The sequence below is a fragment of the Ursus arctos genome, unplaced genomic scaffold (genome assembly GCF_023065955.2).
Source record: "Ursus arctos isolate Adak ecotype North America unplaced genomic scaffold, UrsArc2.0 scaffold_19, whole genome shotgun sequence".
In the NCBI taxonomy this organism is placed as follows: Eukaryota; Metazoa; Chordata; class Mammalia; order Carnivora; family Ursidae; genus Ursus; species Ursus arctos.
This window is the reverse complement of record NW_026622863.1, coordinates 32,791,346-32,804,697: the sequence shown is the minus strand read 5'-3', so window position 1 is coordinate 32,804,697 and position 13,352 is coordinate 32,791,346. Positions and strand designations below refer to the sequence as shown.

Genomic DNA, 13,352 nt, shown 5'->3' with positions numbered 1-13,352 from the left:
TAATGGATAAAGCTGCTCTCAGCAGTGGCCTTTCCTGGTCTGGTGGCTTTGGAACTGCAGTCCCAGGAACGGTTAGGGGTCAGTGAAGGTTCTCCCCAAGGTCTCTGGGCGTGGCTTCTGAAAGTGAAGGCGCTGAGACTTCTTCATTTGTTTTGTTTCTCGGGAAAATTGAGGAGAAGCTGGCCGCATTGGTGGTGGTGCCTTCATACCATGACCATTCATTTGTTCTTTTTTTAATAATGCAGGTTTCCCTCCTGGCACTCAGAGACCAGTCACAGTAATAGGAACGGTAATAGTCTCTCTCTGAGCTGTCCCTCACAATACTGGTTAAGATTTCTAGCTTTCCACCTTCAAGTCTCCCGGTTACTTCTGGAGCCCAGATAACTGGAGCCCAGAAAATAGCTTGTGTAAACTTGTGAAGAAGTCTTTAAAGACCTCTGTCCTGTTCTTGGCAGAAGGGCTATGGGTGCCCCCGCCTATTGCTGGCCCTGTGTTCACAGGCACTGGGTCCTCTCCCCTGTGATATCCACAGAGGATGGTGAGCATAAAAGGTCTGGAAGCAGCAGAATAGCAGGACCATTATTCTGTTTTACAAAGATCAGCTAGGTCATGATTGTGGAAGGATGCTGGTGCATGCTCAGAACAAGGTGGTTTATAGCATTGAAATATTGGAATGCCCTATATGATCACCAACATAGGATTAGAAAAATGCATTTTGGTGTGTCAGTAGGTGGAATCCTCTGCAGCATTTAATATGATTATTAAAATCTATGCTTATTGACTTGGGAAAAATGCCCACACTGTATTATTGAGTGAAAAAAGCAGGCAACCACATATGCACGATCCCATTTTATGGAAAGCGTGCACACATGTGGGTATGGGCACGTGAGAATGAGTCTTTATTGATACACACCAACATGCTAACCATGATTATTCTGGGAGATGGAATGTGACTTTTAAATTCTTTCTTATACTTTTGGAGAGTGTCTGAATGTACTGTAATGAGCATGTTCTTGTCTTCTAATAAGAAAAGCTTTTTTTGAAATTAATTAAAACCTGCTCTATTTTATTTATTGTAATATATCTTATCAGGATTTCCTAAAGCTCTTTACATGACTCCATTACTAGCCCTTATTGGCCAAATTAAGGCAAAATACTATTAGAAATATAAAAAAAATTGGATTTGGAAAATAAAATTTCTTTCTTTCTTTCTTTCTTTCTTTCTTTCTTTCTTTCTTTCTTTCTTTCTTTCTTTCTTTCTTTCTTTCCTTTCTTTCTTTCTTTCTTTCTTTCTTTCTTTCTTTCTTTCTTTCTTTCTCTTCCTTCCTTCCTTCCTTCCTTCCTTCCTTCCTTCCTTCCTTCCTTCCTTCCTTCCTTCCTAGACTTTTATTTATTTGAGAGAGAAAACACAACAATGGAGAGGGGCAGGAGAAGTAGAGGAAGAAGCAGGTTCCCTTCCGAGCAGGGAGCCTGACATGGGGCTTGACCCAAGGATCACGATCTGAGCTGAAGGCAGACGCTTAACAGACTGAGCTACCCAGATGCCCCTCCAAAGAATTTTAAAGATCAAGTGGTAAAAGCTGGAAAATAAGTGGCTTGCATATTATCTGGATTATGTTATAAACTGAAACCAGGTATCACTGGGAGGGGAGCTGGGCTGGCTTAAAACAGAGGTAGGGGCATGGCGGGTGCAGATGCTATCTATACAAGGCTGTGTTGTGGCCACTGAAGTGATTTGTGACCAAATAAGTCTGAGAATTTGTGACTGACAAATTTTCACTCAGTCTTAAATTTAGATTTTTCTCAAATCTGTGCATAATACCGGATTCAGTCTTTCTTTTTCCTGGTAATCTGTCCCATCTGTAATTGTTGGTGGAGTTCATCTGGTCCCTTGGCTGAGAATGGACTGCAGACAATACACAAGGATGTGATTGTCATTCCATGACTCCTTCAGTGAGGTGTTTTTCTTGTTAAACACCAGTGCATGCAAACCTCATTTTAAAATACTGCAGCACAGTTGGAATTTCAGCCAGTCACGTTTGCAAATTCCAAAGCAAGAAGTTATTTCTTTAATGAAATTTGATGCAATGTGCAAAACCTAAAATCTGAAATCAATATGGTAAATCCAGGTTTTATCTAAGTTATGAAGCACCTGGAAGGAGGTAGCAGGAATTGTTTTAAAACAAGTTGAATAAAATGAAATTAAAAAAAAAAGTTACCTAAGTTCTGAATATAAATGATATTATACATACATTTAAAAGTATTTTTGTAAACATGATGAGAGAATTCTGAAATCAATTCCATAGCGTAAGAAGCATCAATATCATTCTATTAGTGGTTGAGCAAAAACCATATTTAATTCACAAATCCTATTTTTTTCTTAAAAAATTCCTGTATTATGTCAGAAGCAAGATTTATTCTGATTGATGTAGAGGTTCTGCTAGTAAGAATGTTGCAAGACCCAGGTCAAAAGGAAAAACCAGAGAACTCCCCAAATTATCCCTTTACAGAGTATCTTCTTTACCAATGATGAAGACAGTCCCTTCTTTACTAGCTGCACTAATGCAGCTTTGAAATAAGTTCCTTCATTGTTTCATGTTACCTGTATTTTGTCTCTCCAGCAGAATTTCAGGCTGTTGAGGGTAAGCACCCTTTGCTCTGTTTCTCTTCTATTTCCTGCTACTTTGGTTGTCAGGATTGCTGGGGACATGGCAGGCGCTTTAGCATGAGTTATTAACTGGGCAAGAAAGAGTCAGATGCAGAAAAGAATAAGTTTTATACGACTTGCCAACTCCAGTTGATTGATTGATAATTGCTTCTTGGAGTCCCAAATCAAGAAAGATTCTGAGGATGTCTGGGCTCCACAGGAAGAATATTGTGGTTGATGGGCAATGTCTGCCAAGGGTACAAGAGTGGTGGTACCTATGCTGTGTTGAGTCCCTGGTCCTGAGTCGCCATACCTCGGGGCTCTCTATTATGTAAGATAAGCACATTATTTAAGCCACTTTTAATTGATTTTTTCCTACATGAAGCTAAAAGCATCCTATATTATATTGTCTTCTATTCACCAACCCCAAAACTTCAATGGAAGTTTTTCTTTTTTGGCTCATAAATTATGTTTTTTTTTTTTTCCACTCAGGAATTTGTTTTAATGAAACACCATGTAAGATACAGGGCTAGAAAAGTTCTCGAATATTGATCTCTTCCTTACTAGTTGAGTAACTTCAACGTAGGTTTTCTTAAAGCTCTCCAGTTTCTAAAAATAGGATAGTGTGTATCTCACAGAAATACTGTGAAAATTAGATAAACTCCACAAGCATGTGCACAGCTCACACATAGCAGGTGTACTGCTCAGCCAGGTCAGTCCACTCTGACCTCCCTAGGGACACGCAGCCTCAGGAACTCCGTAAACACATCCACTTTGCTTGGTCACTGGAGCTCAGTCAACATATCTTCACACAGAGCTCTAGGAGCTCTGGAGCTCTGGAGTGGACAGACTTTGCCTTTGGACTGATGGACTTCTTCACAAAATTGTCAGGTGGTTCTGGCATCCCATCCCTTTAGCTCTGGTACAGCTATAAGGCAATCTAACCAGAAAAAAAAAAATCAGTGCAAACTAATATGCAATTTGCAAACCTTTTGAGAGTAGATACACTTGATACTTTGGAAGATTTTGGTCCTATTTTATTACTGGGGGTCCTGATAAAGAGAGATGAGTTGTTCCAGGGCCAAAAGAAATCCTTACATTTAAATTAAAATTTAAATCTTTTCTGTGTTTGCTCTGCCAGACCCACAGGGCTTTTTCAGAGTGACTTGAGCTATGTGACACTGTTTTATGTATAAATTTTCCTAGTCAGAAAGGTCCTATTGACTTTTTCTGTGAATCTGTTAGTTTGTCACTAGGACGTCACTCTCTAATATAAAGGAAATAAGCTGAAGCTGTAGAGAGAATGACTTAACATTTAAGAATTGATTCAGTAACAGATCGAATTTCATAATAGTTAAGAGAGTGGGTTTAAAGTCCAGATAGATTTGCTTATTAATCCTACCACAGAATGGCTGTATGATCTTGGATAAATTGTTTGCCTCCTCCAGCCTCTGTTTCTCCATCAGTAAAATGAAGATGATGCTTGTGTTGTTCGACCATTGCCGTATAAAAACCTCCCTGAATTCAGGCGCTTAAAACAATCTTTTTTTTTTTTAATTTCTTAAGCATTTGTGTGTCAGATGAAGTCCTCTGCACTTAGTTGGGTGGTTCTCTCAACTTGGCTGGACTTGCCACATGCTGGTGGGTTGGCTGGGCCTCGGGGGGGGGGGTGGCTCTGCTTCACATGTTCCTCATCCTCCTTGGAACCGCAGGCTAGTTGAAGCATGCTCTTCTCATGGTGATGGCAGAGAGGCAAGCAGGGAGCCTGAACATTCGAGCCCTTGGCAAGCCTTTTGTCACTCCTGCTAACACATCACTGGGCAAAGCAAATTATATGGCCAAACACACAGTCAAGGAGGTAGGGGATTTTGTTCCTCCCTCTTCCCTCTTTTCTCCCTCCCTTCCTCTCTTCCCTCTTCCTTCTCCTCTTCCCCTTCTCCTTCTATGTCTCCTTCTTCTTTCCTCATGAGTAATTTGAGGGGGAAAAACCCATGTTTTATTCACCTGTCTCCACTTGACCGTTTTGTAGGTACCTGATAACATGTTGACTTAACAAACACTATAAGGGGGTTTGCACTGATCTCATGTAAACCTATGTGCTCATGCATGGACACACACACACACACACACACGATTGGAAGATATTGGATACTTTTTGCTTATGAATAAAAAAAATGACCTTAGCCTTGTCACATACTTCAGGAGAGAAAAAAAAAAAACCAAACATTTTCTCTTTATGCCATCACTTGCTCAAAGGCAGATCCAGAGTGTTAGTTCAGATGTTTCTTCTCCCCTGATTATCTGTACAAAGCTCTCCATTTGGTAATAGTTGCAGGTTTCCTTGTTATTCTCCAGCTCTGGTTTATATAAAAATGGATCATTTGTTGAGGCAAACTTCAAAGCCAGAGAGTGCCCTAAGTTATAAATGGTTCCGTCTTTTAATTCAGGCATAATCCTATTAGAGACACAGCTCTCAGGGCCGGGGAATCCTTTTAGGCCTCTTTGATCAAGAGAGCACGTTTGAGTTCAGTGGCTTCAGCTGTCTAATCCCTAAAAATAGCAAGGAACCCATTTAATATCAGGAAATGTCAATTTCATTTCTGGTGAAGTATATTTTCAAGTGGACCAGGAACCATTTCTGAATTCAAGGGAGAAAGTGGTGTGTATTTCCAAAGTGTGGGGGCACCCTTGCTAGTATGCTGAATAACTTAGGTGACATTAAATTGTGTCTCGGGGCATTTGGTAGCCTGCTCATTCATTAGCCATCATCAAACCATTTTTCTGATTACACGAGATGATGAAAGTTTCAGTTTGGTCTTTGTCTCAAACTCTTGTTAACTTTTCGGTTTCACAGAGCATTAGCCAATCTTTACTTAAGACTCAAGTTCTCTACATCCTGCCATCCTCTGCCTCCCTGCTCACCATCAGTCCCTTCTCATCCCCACCTTTCTCTCTTCTCTTCATACTGCTCCAACCACCTTGTGTTCACATGCCAAACATCTTCCCACCTTGGAAACTTAGCACACCTGGTTTCTTCTGTTCTGGAATGTTTGCCCCCAGAAATCCATGTGACTCAGTCCCTCACCTCCTTCTGATCTTTGATCACTTGCTACCTTTTCCATGAGACTAGCTCTGTCCACCCTGTTGCAAATGGAACCCCATCTGTGGCATTCTCTCTCTCCTGGTTCTGCTTTGTTTTGTTTTCAGAGCGCTTTTCACACTCATCACATTATAGAGTCACTTGTTTGTTTATTGTGTCTCTTCCATAAGCAGATAAGCTACACAAGTACAGGAATTTTTGTCAGTTTGGTTCACTGCCGTGCTCCCAGGATTTAGAATGTGGCTGGCTCATAGAAGATGCTCATTAAAAATTTGTTGAATGGGTGAAAGAGAGAAATGCTTTCTGACTTTGGTGATAGTACTTGGTTAGAGTTGAGTAATACTACTGTTTTCATTGTAATTATTTTTACCTGTCCTTCCTATTTAAGGCAAATTACACTAACATCTGGGCCCACAGTTCCTGGACTGGAATTCCTTATAACATTCCACATTCTGGTTCCCCAATTATCTGTCAATGCTCCGAGTTCATGGCAATATTTAACACACTCTTGGGATCATTCATAGTCCAGTTGAAATATGGATCTCATTGGGTTTGGAAATGCATATCTTGAGGCCCTATATCAATTTATGTTTTTCATTTTTTTCTAAGTTTTTCATATACAGTCTACATTTTTCATGATCTAGGAAATGAAATTTGTGGACAGAAGGCCTGCATGCCCTTTTTTTTAGCTTGTCTCAAATGTTACAGAAAAATTCACTAATCAAATTTAAATTTGGACTATACCCTGAGTGCCATCTTGGAAGGTGGAGTCCAGCAGTGGGCTTGCCTAAGATCGAGCGTGTAAGGTCTTTGCAGACGCACAGTGAATTTATTTTGAAGAAACACCAGCCTCAGGGAAATAAAAAGTGGTGAAAAAGTCTTAAATAGGCAAAGAAATCTGAAGCCTGAGCTTGACAATGATTGGGAGACAGAAGTCTGTGACTCTAATTAAACACATTCAGTTGTGTCTGACCTGTCCACACCCAGTGGACAGTGACCCAATTCATTCATTATGCAACATATTTATTGAGCTACTCGTATATGCCAGGCACTGTGCTAAGTGCTCACCACCCAGTGATTAAGAAACAGGAAATGGAGCTTATGTCTAGTCCTATGGAGCTTAATGTCTAATGGGCAAGATAACAAGCCAACTCACTAAATAACAATCCATTTCCCAAGTTGGGGAGTATTTCTGAAGGAAGGGTGCAGAGAAGTGGCTAGAGACTGGCAGCAGGGGTGTAGGTCTTAGACTCACACTGAAGGTGAGGGCATCTAGCCTGAAGTAGAGGTGTAGGGCTCTGACTTAGACTGGGGTTCAAGCTGGAGGTCTGACCAGGCCATGCTGTGGGCTCCCCAACCTTCACCCACTCCTCTCTTCACCCAGGACCTCCTTCCTGCCCTTCTCTCACTCCTAGGCCAGTGCTTACCTAGCCTGGCTAAAGATTGGAACCTGCTAGGGAGATTACAAATGTACAAACCTGGGACCCTTCACAATTAGGGACTCCACTGATAAGTATCCAGAGATGGATCCAGGGAATATGCATTTTGAAAACTAACCCTCACCTTCTTTGGTTAGCTCAGATTTGGGGGTCTGTCTACCCATCCGGGAGAGCTTCTGAGATTCCCTCACGTCTCCCATCAATGACTCCCTTGAACTGTTTGGCTTAAATATCGGCCCCTCTGCATTCCCTCCATCATTATTTGCCATCACTGTGCTGTAGCCCAAACACACTGGACCGTAGTAACTGATCCACCTGCCCATCTCCTTTACCTTTCTACAAGTTCTGTGAGTGCGGGGCTGGGATTTTCGTGTCTGCATCCCCAGCATGCTGCATAGGGCCATTCCTCGCCAGAAACTAAGTGAATTATAAGAGCCAGCACTTATATGGTGCTTACTATGTGTTTGCAGTGTCTTGATGCTTACAAAACACGTGAAGTCCTCCCAAATTCCCCAGGAGGTAGATAATATTATTATCCCTACTTTATGGGAGAGAAAGCTGAGACATGGAGATATTAAACAATGCAAACATGTAGCTAGAAGTAGCAGAACCAGGCAGCCTGATCCAGGAATCCAGATCCTCGGGCATCCTGCCCTCAGTGAATGAATGAATGGATGGATGGATGGATGGATGAATGAATGAATGAATGAATGAATGATTTTTGTGTCACCCCATCCCATTTTATCCTTCAATAATTAGTGCATACCACATCGGGGAAACCCTTAGAGTGATAGGAAAGCTTTGATCTCTGTTAACACAAACCCTGTTTTGACTCATCCCTGGCTTTTGAACATTTCATTACGAATACCTTGAGACAGGCACTGGACAGAAAGTTTTGCAAGGGGTGGATTTCCTGGTAAATAGCCCATATTTTTCTCCTTCGTCACCCCTAGCATAACTTCTCATAGGGCACATTGTTAAATTGTTGTCCATGGTTGGTTCTTGGATGGTGCTGAGGCAAGATATAGGGGACTAATCCTAGTTTACAAACTGGATGCATAGAGGGAGTCTCTGTGGATCTTTCCTCAAGTTCTAAATGACCAGCACCCTCTTCTCTTGAACCTAATGCCTGGTTAATAAGATGGACTTATCATGTACTCACACCTGCTACATGCTAGGCACTGCACAGGTAACACACCTGCCGCCACTTAGCTCATAGGGGCTCCTTCACCAGATGGTTGGATTGCTTGACCCACCAGACATTGCCAATTTGCTGATTCACTGGTTCCCAAACTTGGGTCATATCAGGATCACTTGGAGAACCTGGCAAAAATACAAAGGCCTGGGTGGTATCCTATTTCGAGGATCCTGGCCTCTGGTCCGTAGTAGCTTTCCAGGTGATTCTAATACACATTTAGCAGTGGTCCCTGCTCTTGAGGACACATCAGAAGGAACTGGGGGAGTGTTTCATGCCAAGCAAGCTGGTGCCCAGTTGACTCTGATTCAGAATCATGCCTTGTGCTTCATTCTCAGCTGCTGCACACCTGCAGTCATGGAGAGGCAGTAGGTTGGTCGCTTCTCCTAAGTCATAAATACTCCAGCTTCCCCTTCCCTCCCAAGCTCTGCAGTCTCCTGTGGAAAGATCTGGAGGGACCCAGCATCCTTGGTGCAAAACCCTGGGAATAGAGGCTTTTGTTAAGATAAGGAGATCTTTGCCTTTTATTTTGAATATAGTATTTTTGCTCTAGGTGGCTTTTGGGTTGGGTCTGTTTTTTGAAACCCAAATAGATGTGGTATCTTAAAACTTTTAAAGCCTGAGGCTAGATTTCTGTTCCACATGGCTAAGGAAGGCCCTGTCTCTAATGAGGCCTGTTTCTGTGTTACATTTTCCCAAGCCTGTTCACCCCCAGCCTCTCTTCTGGTTCTCCCCAAGTTCAGCAAGATTGGAGGGGCATTTTTTTACAAAAGAGGAGACTGAAAAAAGGAGAGGAAAAATAAGGGGTTCAAGGGGCTCGGGCAAAACCGAGGACTGGTGGCTCCCAAGTGGTGCTTGACGAGGCTGTGCCAGCCTCTGCACACTGGCTCCTGTGACAGCCAAAGGACCCTGACATCTGGAGCTGAAGGTGTGGATTGGGGAAATCTCCAAAACTGCACCTAACGAGGCATCACCAATTGCAGTTTCTACCACAAACCATAGCGACAATAGCTAGACTTAGGGCTCTGGTGATAAATTGGCATTAATGAAATCTCAATAATCTACCCACAAAGAGAAAAACAAAAATCTATACTGGGCCCTGATGGACCATTAGGTGTTAATAAGAATAATACAAATGCCTGGCGGACTGTGTTACCTAGCTCAGCGAGCCTCACCCAGCCCCTCAGAATCTTTAACGTCTCAGTATCTTCAATGTATACATATATGTTGGATTGGGTATGATAGGAACTAAGATTGTAGGGGTGGGACCATGAAAGTTAATGGTGGAGAACCTTCACCCACCAATTGAAGGGATGGGTTTGGACAAGGTATTGAAAATCTCTGACCTTCTCTTTCTAATCTGTAAAATGGGAACAAGTCATTTTCTTCAGTCTTTTTGTTGAGAAGATGAAAAGAATTCACATGTGTTGTTTTAACTTGCTTTTCCCTGATTTGGGGTGAATTGGGCATCTTTTGTGGCCGTTGCCAGTTCTTTTGAACTGCCTGTTTACCTGCTTAGTTCAGTCTTCTTTTGAGTTGTTGAACTATATGTTATGGATATTATTTTTTTTTGTCAGATGTGGTGCAAATACTGTCTCCCCATCTCTTTTCTTTTAAACAGCTGTATTGATGCATAACTCACATACCAGTCATTTCAACCATTGTAACTCTACAAGGATTTTCTGGGTAAATTTATAGAGTTGTGCAACCATCACCACAATATGTGTCTAGACCTCTGTCAACCCAGAAGTTTCCCTGGTGCTCATTTGCAGTTATTCCATGCTCATATCTCCCAGCCGCAGGCAACTGCTGGTCTGTTTTCTTTCTCAATAAATTTGCCTTTTCTGGACAAATGGAATCATACAATATATAGTCATTTCCATCTGACTTCTTTCACTTAGCATAATGGTTTTTATTTATTTTTTTTTTTTTAAAGATTTTATTTATTTATGTGACAGAGAGACAGCCAGCGAGAGAGGGAACACAGCAGGGGGAGTGGGAGAGGAAGAAGCAGGCTCCCAGCGGAGGAGCCTGATGTGGGACTCGATCCCGGATCGCCAGGATCACGCCCTGAGCCGAAGGCAGACGCTTTAACGACTGCGCTACCCAGGCGCCCCAGCATAATGGTTTTTAGATTGGTCAACGTTGTAACACCTGTCAGGGTTTCATTTCTTTCTATTGTTGGATGCTATTCCACTGGAGGGATATGCCATGTTTGTGTCCTGTTCAGTCCCTGCTGCTTGTGTGTGTGCATCTCCAGCAGGGAATATGCCGTCCCCAGCCAAGACCACACCTTCAAACAAGTAGAGCCATTGCCCCTCCCTTGCCTCCAAGATAGTCACCTTCACAGACAAAACCCGTGGGTTTGGCTGTTGCCCTGGTGGGTGTGTCAAGCTGTTACTCCTCAATGCTATCCACCCTGGCAACATCTCTGCCAGCCTAGCCGGCAGAGGGGCAGTAATCCTCTGGTGATGGGGCTAGTGATGGTAGTGGTGGTGATGATGATGGTGCTGGTGGTGATGGTGGTAGTGGTGAGTTATCGTTGCAATCCAAGGCCAGAATACTGCAGAGTCCCTCTGTTCTTGTCTAAAGTCTAGCAGTTTTACAAGCATAAACACTTTTCATATTGTTTTGTGCCTTTGGTGATTTCCAGGACACTGAAATGGTTGTTTTTGTCATTTTTTTCCAGCTTTAGAGTTGCTTTTGTGGTAATGATTGCCAAACTCCTCATTCAGTCATAGCTGGAAGGCTCACCCTGCTTCTCAATCTCTTGATTGCTTTCAACTTCACTATGAGGTCTATTGTCACATAATGCTTTTAATTTTAGTGTGGACATGTGTCAATATTCTATGTTTTTTGTCTTCTTTAGAGAGATTTTCTTCATCCTGAGATCATTAACAAATTCTGGTATGCTTTCCTCTAGTATTTTTACAGCTCTGTGCCTTACATGTAAGGGCTCCTGATTCATGTAAAATTGCCTTCTAGAGGGGTCATACACATTTATTATTCCGCCAGAAAAGTATTGAAATTTTTAAAGTTGTATCTTAGCTAGTGTTAAAATTCACATATATTTTCTCTTCATTGAAGGTGTTTCTTAATTAGTTGTTGATCTTGTTTTATGAGTCTATGTGATTTACCAAGTATTTCTTATGGAGTCTTTACATACAAGATACTGAGCTCTTGTTAATCATATTTACTGAAAATACTTCCCCAGTACCCCAGTATGCTGTTTGACTATTGAATGATTCCCTTCCTCCCTCCCTCCCTTCCTCTTTTTTTTTTTTTTTTTTTTTTTAGAGAGAGTGGCGGGTGGGGGAGGAGGAGAAGGAGAGAGAAAATCTTAAGCAGGCCAGGCTCCATGCTCAGTGCAGAACCGGACACAGGGCTTAGTTTCATGACCTGGGCTGAAATCAAAAGTCGGATGCTTTAATCTAAAATCATTTTAGATTTTGTATTCCTTTTATAAGAAAATAAACTCATGGGACACCTGGGCGGTTCAGTTAATTAAGCGTCCGACTCTTGATGAAAGGAAGGAAGGAAGGGAGGAAGGAAGGGAGGAAGGGAGGGAGGAAGGGAGGGAGGAAGGAGATCATTCATTTTAGAAAGATTTAAAAGTCCAATTTCATTTAAATTTTAGTGTTTATGCTTCCCCTGGTCTGTCTAAATATATACACATATTTACACAAAAAGATCGCCTGTCATAAAGCATTTTTTTCAATTATTATATCATGAACCTCTCATGGTCATTTCATTCTCAACAGAATTTTAATGATTGAAAAGCATTCTATTGTGTGGATATACTGTAAGTTATATTATTTATTTCCTTTGGTTGGTCACTTGGGTTCTTTGCATTGTTTTATTCTATATTTCTATATTCTATATTCTGAAGAAAAAACCCGGAGCTAAATTGTTATGTATGTCTTGTTCATTTCCTAGCATGCTTTGTGAGAGAGCATACCGATTACAGAAACTTTTGATACCTGTTGACGAACTGGCCTCCAGAAAATGTATTCCAATTTACGTTTTCATTGGAGGTATAAAAGAGTAACTTTATACTGGGTGGCTCAGTTGGTTAAGCATCTGCCTTCGGCTCAGGTCATGATCCCAGGGTCCTGGGATCAAGTCCTGCATCGGGCCCCCTGGTTGGTGGGGAGCCTGCTTCTCCCTCTGCCCCTCCCCCTGCTTGTGCATGTGCTCTCTCTCTCTGTCAAATAAATAAATAAAATCTTTATTAAAAAGAGTAACTACTTTTAGAACAGCAGGTATTACCATTTTAAGAAGATCTCTGCAACTTTGGGAAGCAAAATTGTATCCTTTTAATGTGTTTAAAATATAGTCGTAATTTTAGATATTTTTATAAAAAATGTATGTAAGTGTATGTGCATATACATGTATACTTATATATGTGTGTGTATGTATTTATATGTAATTTTAAATTGCAATTATTTGGTTACGAATAAGGTTAGACATTTTTTAGCTCAGGCAATTACATTTCTTCTTTTATGAATAGCCTCATCATGTTACTTGCCCAATTTTTAAGTAAGTTTTGATCTTTTTCATATTTACTTATGGGTTTTTAAATTGTATTTTAATTCCACTATAGTTAATATACAGTGTAATATTAGAATTATGGGATCTTTATATATTTTCACTTTACAAATATAAGACTACAGTATCTCATAGTGTGCGTTTCTCAATTTAGACTATGTAGTGAATATAATTCCATGTCATTAGTAAATTTTTATATTAATATCAAGAAGATGGCATCATTTTATCTGCTCCCATTATTCTTTCCTCACTATGGTAGGTTGATTGTAAAAATCAATCAGAAAGTTCCTAGTTCTCCACCCTTCCTCTTATCTGTGCCCTCCACAATATGACTTTGCAGTTCCTCCCATCCAAAGATGGATTGTTGAATGTATGCTTGCCTCTGAGACTTGCATTGGCCAACCAAATGGGATGGAAGTGACA

The 13,352-nt window shown here is 41.2% G+C and overlaps 1 long non-coding RNA gene across 3 annotated transcripts in view; it reads left to right on the top strand.

Annotated features, from left to right (window-relative positions):
- Positions 1 to 13,352, top strand: part of LOC113252518 (uncharacterized) — a 512,658-nt gene that overhangs the window by 135,519 nt on the left and 363,787 nt on the right. The gene's annotated exons all lie outside the window — the stretch shown is intronic.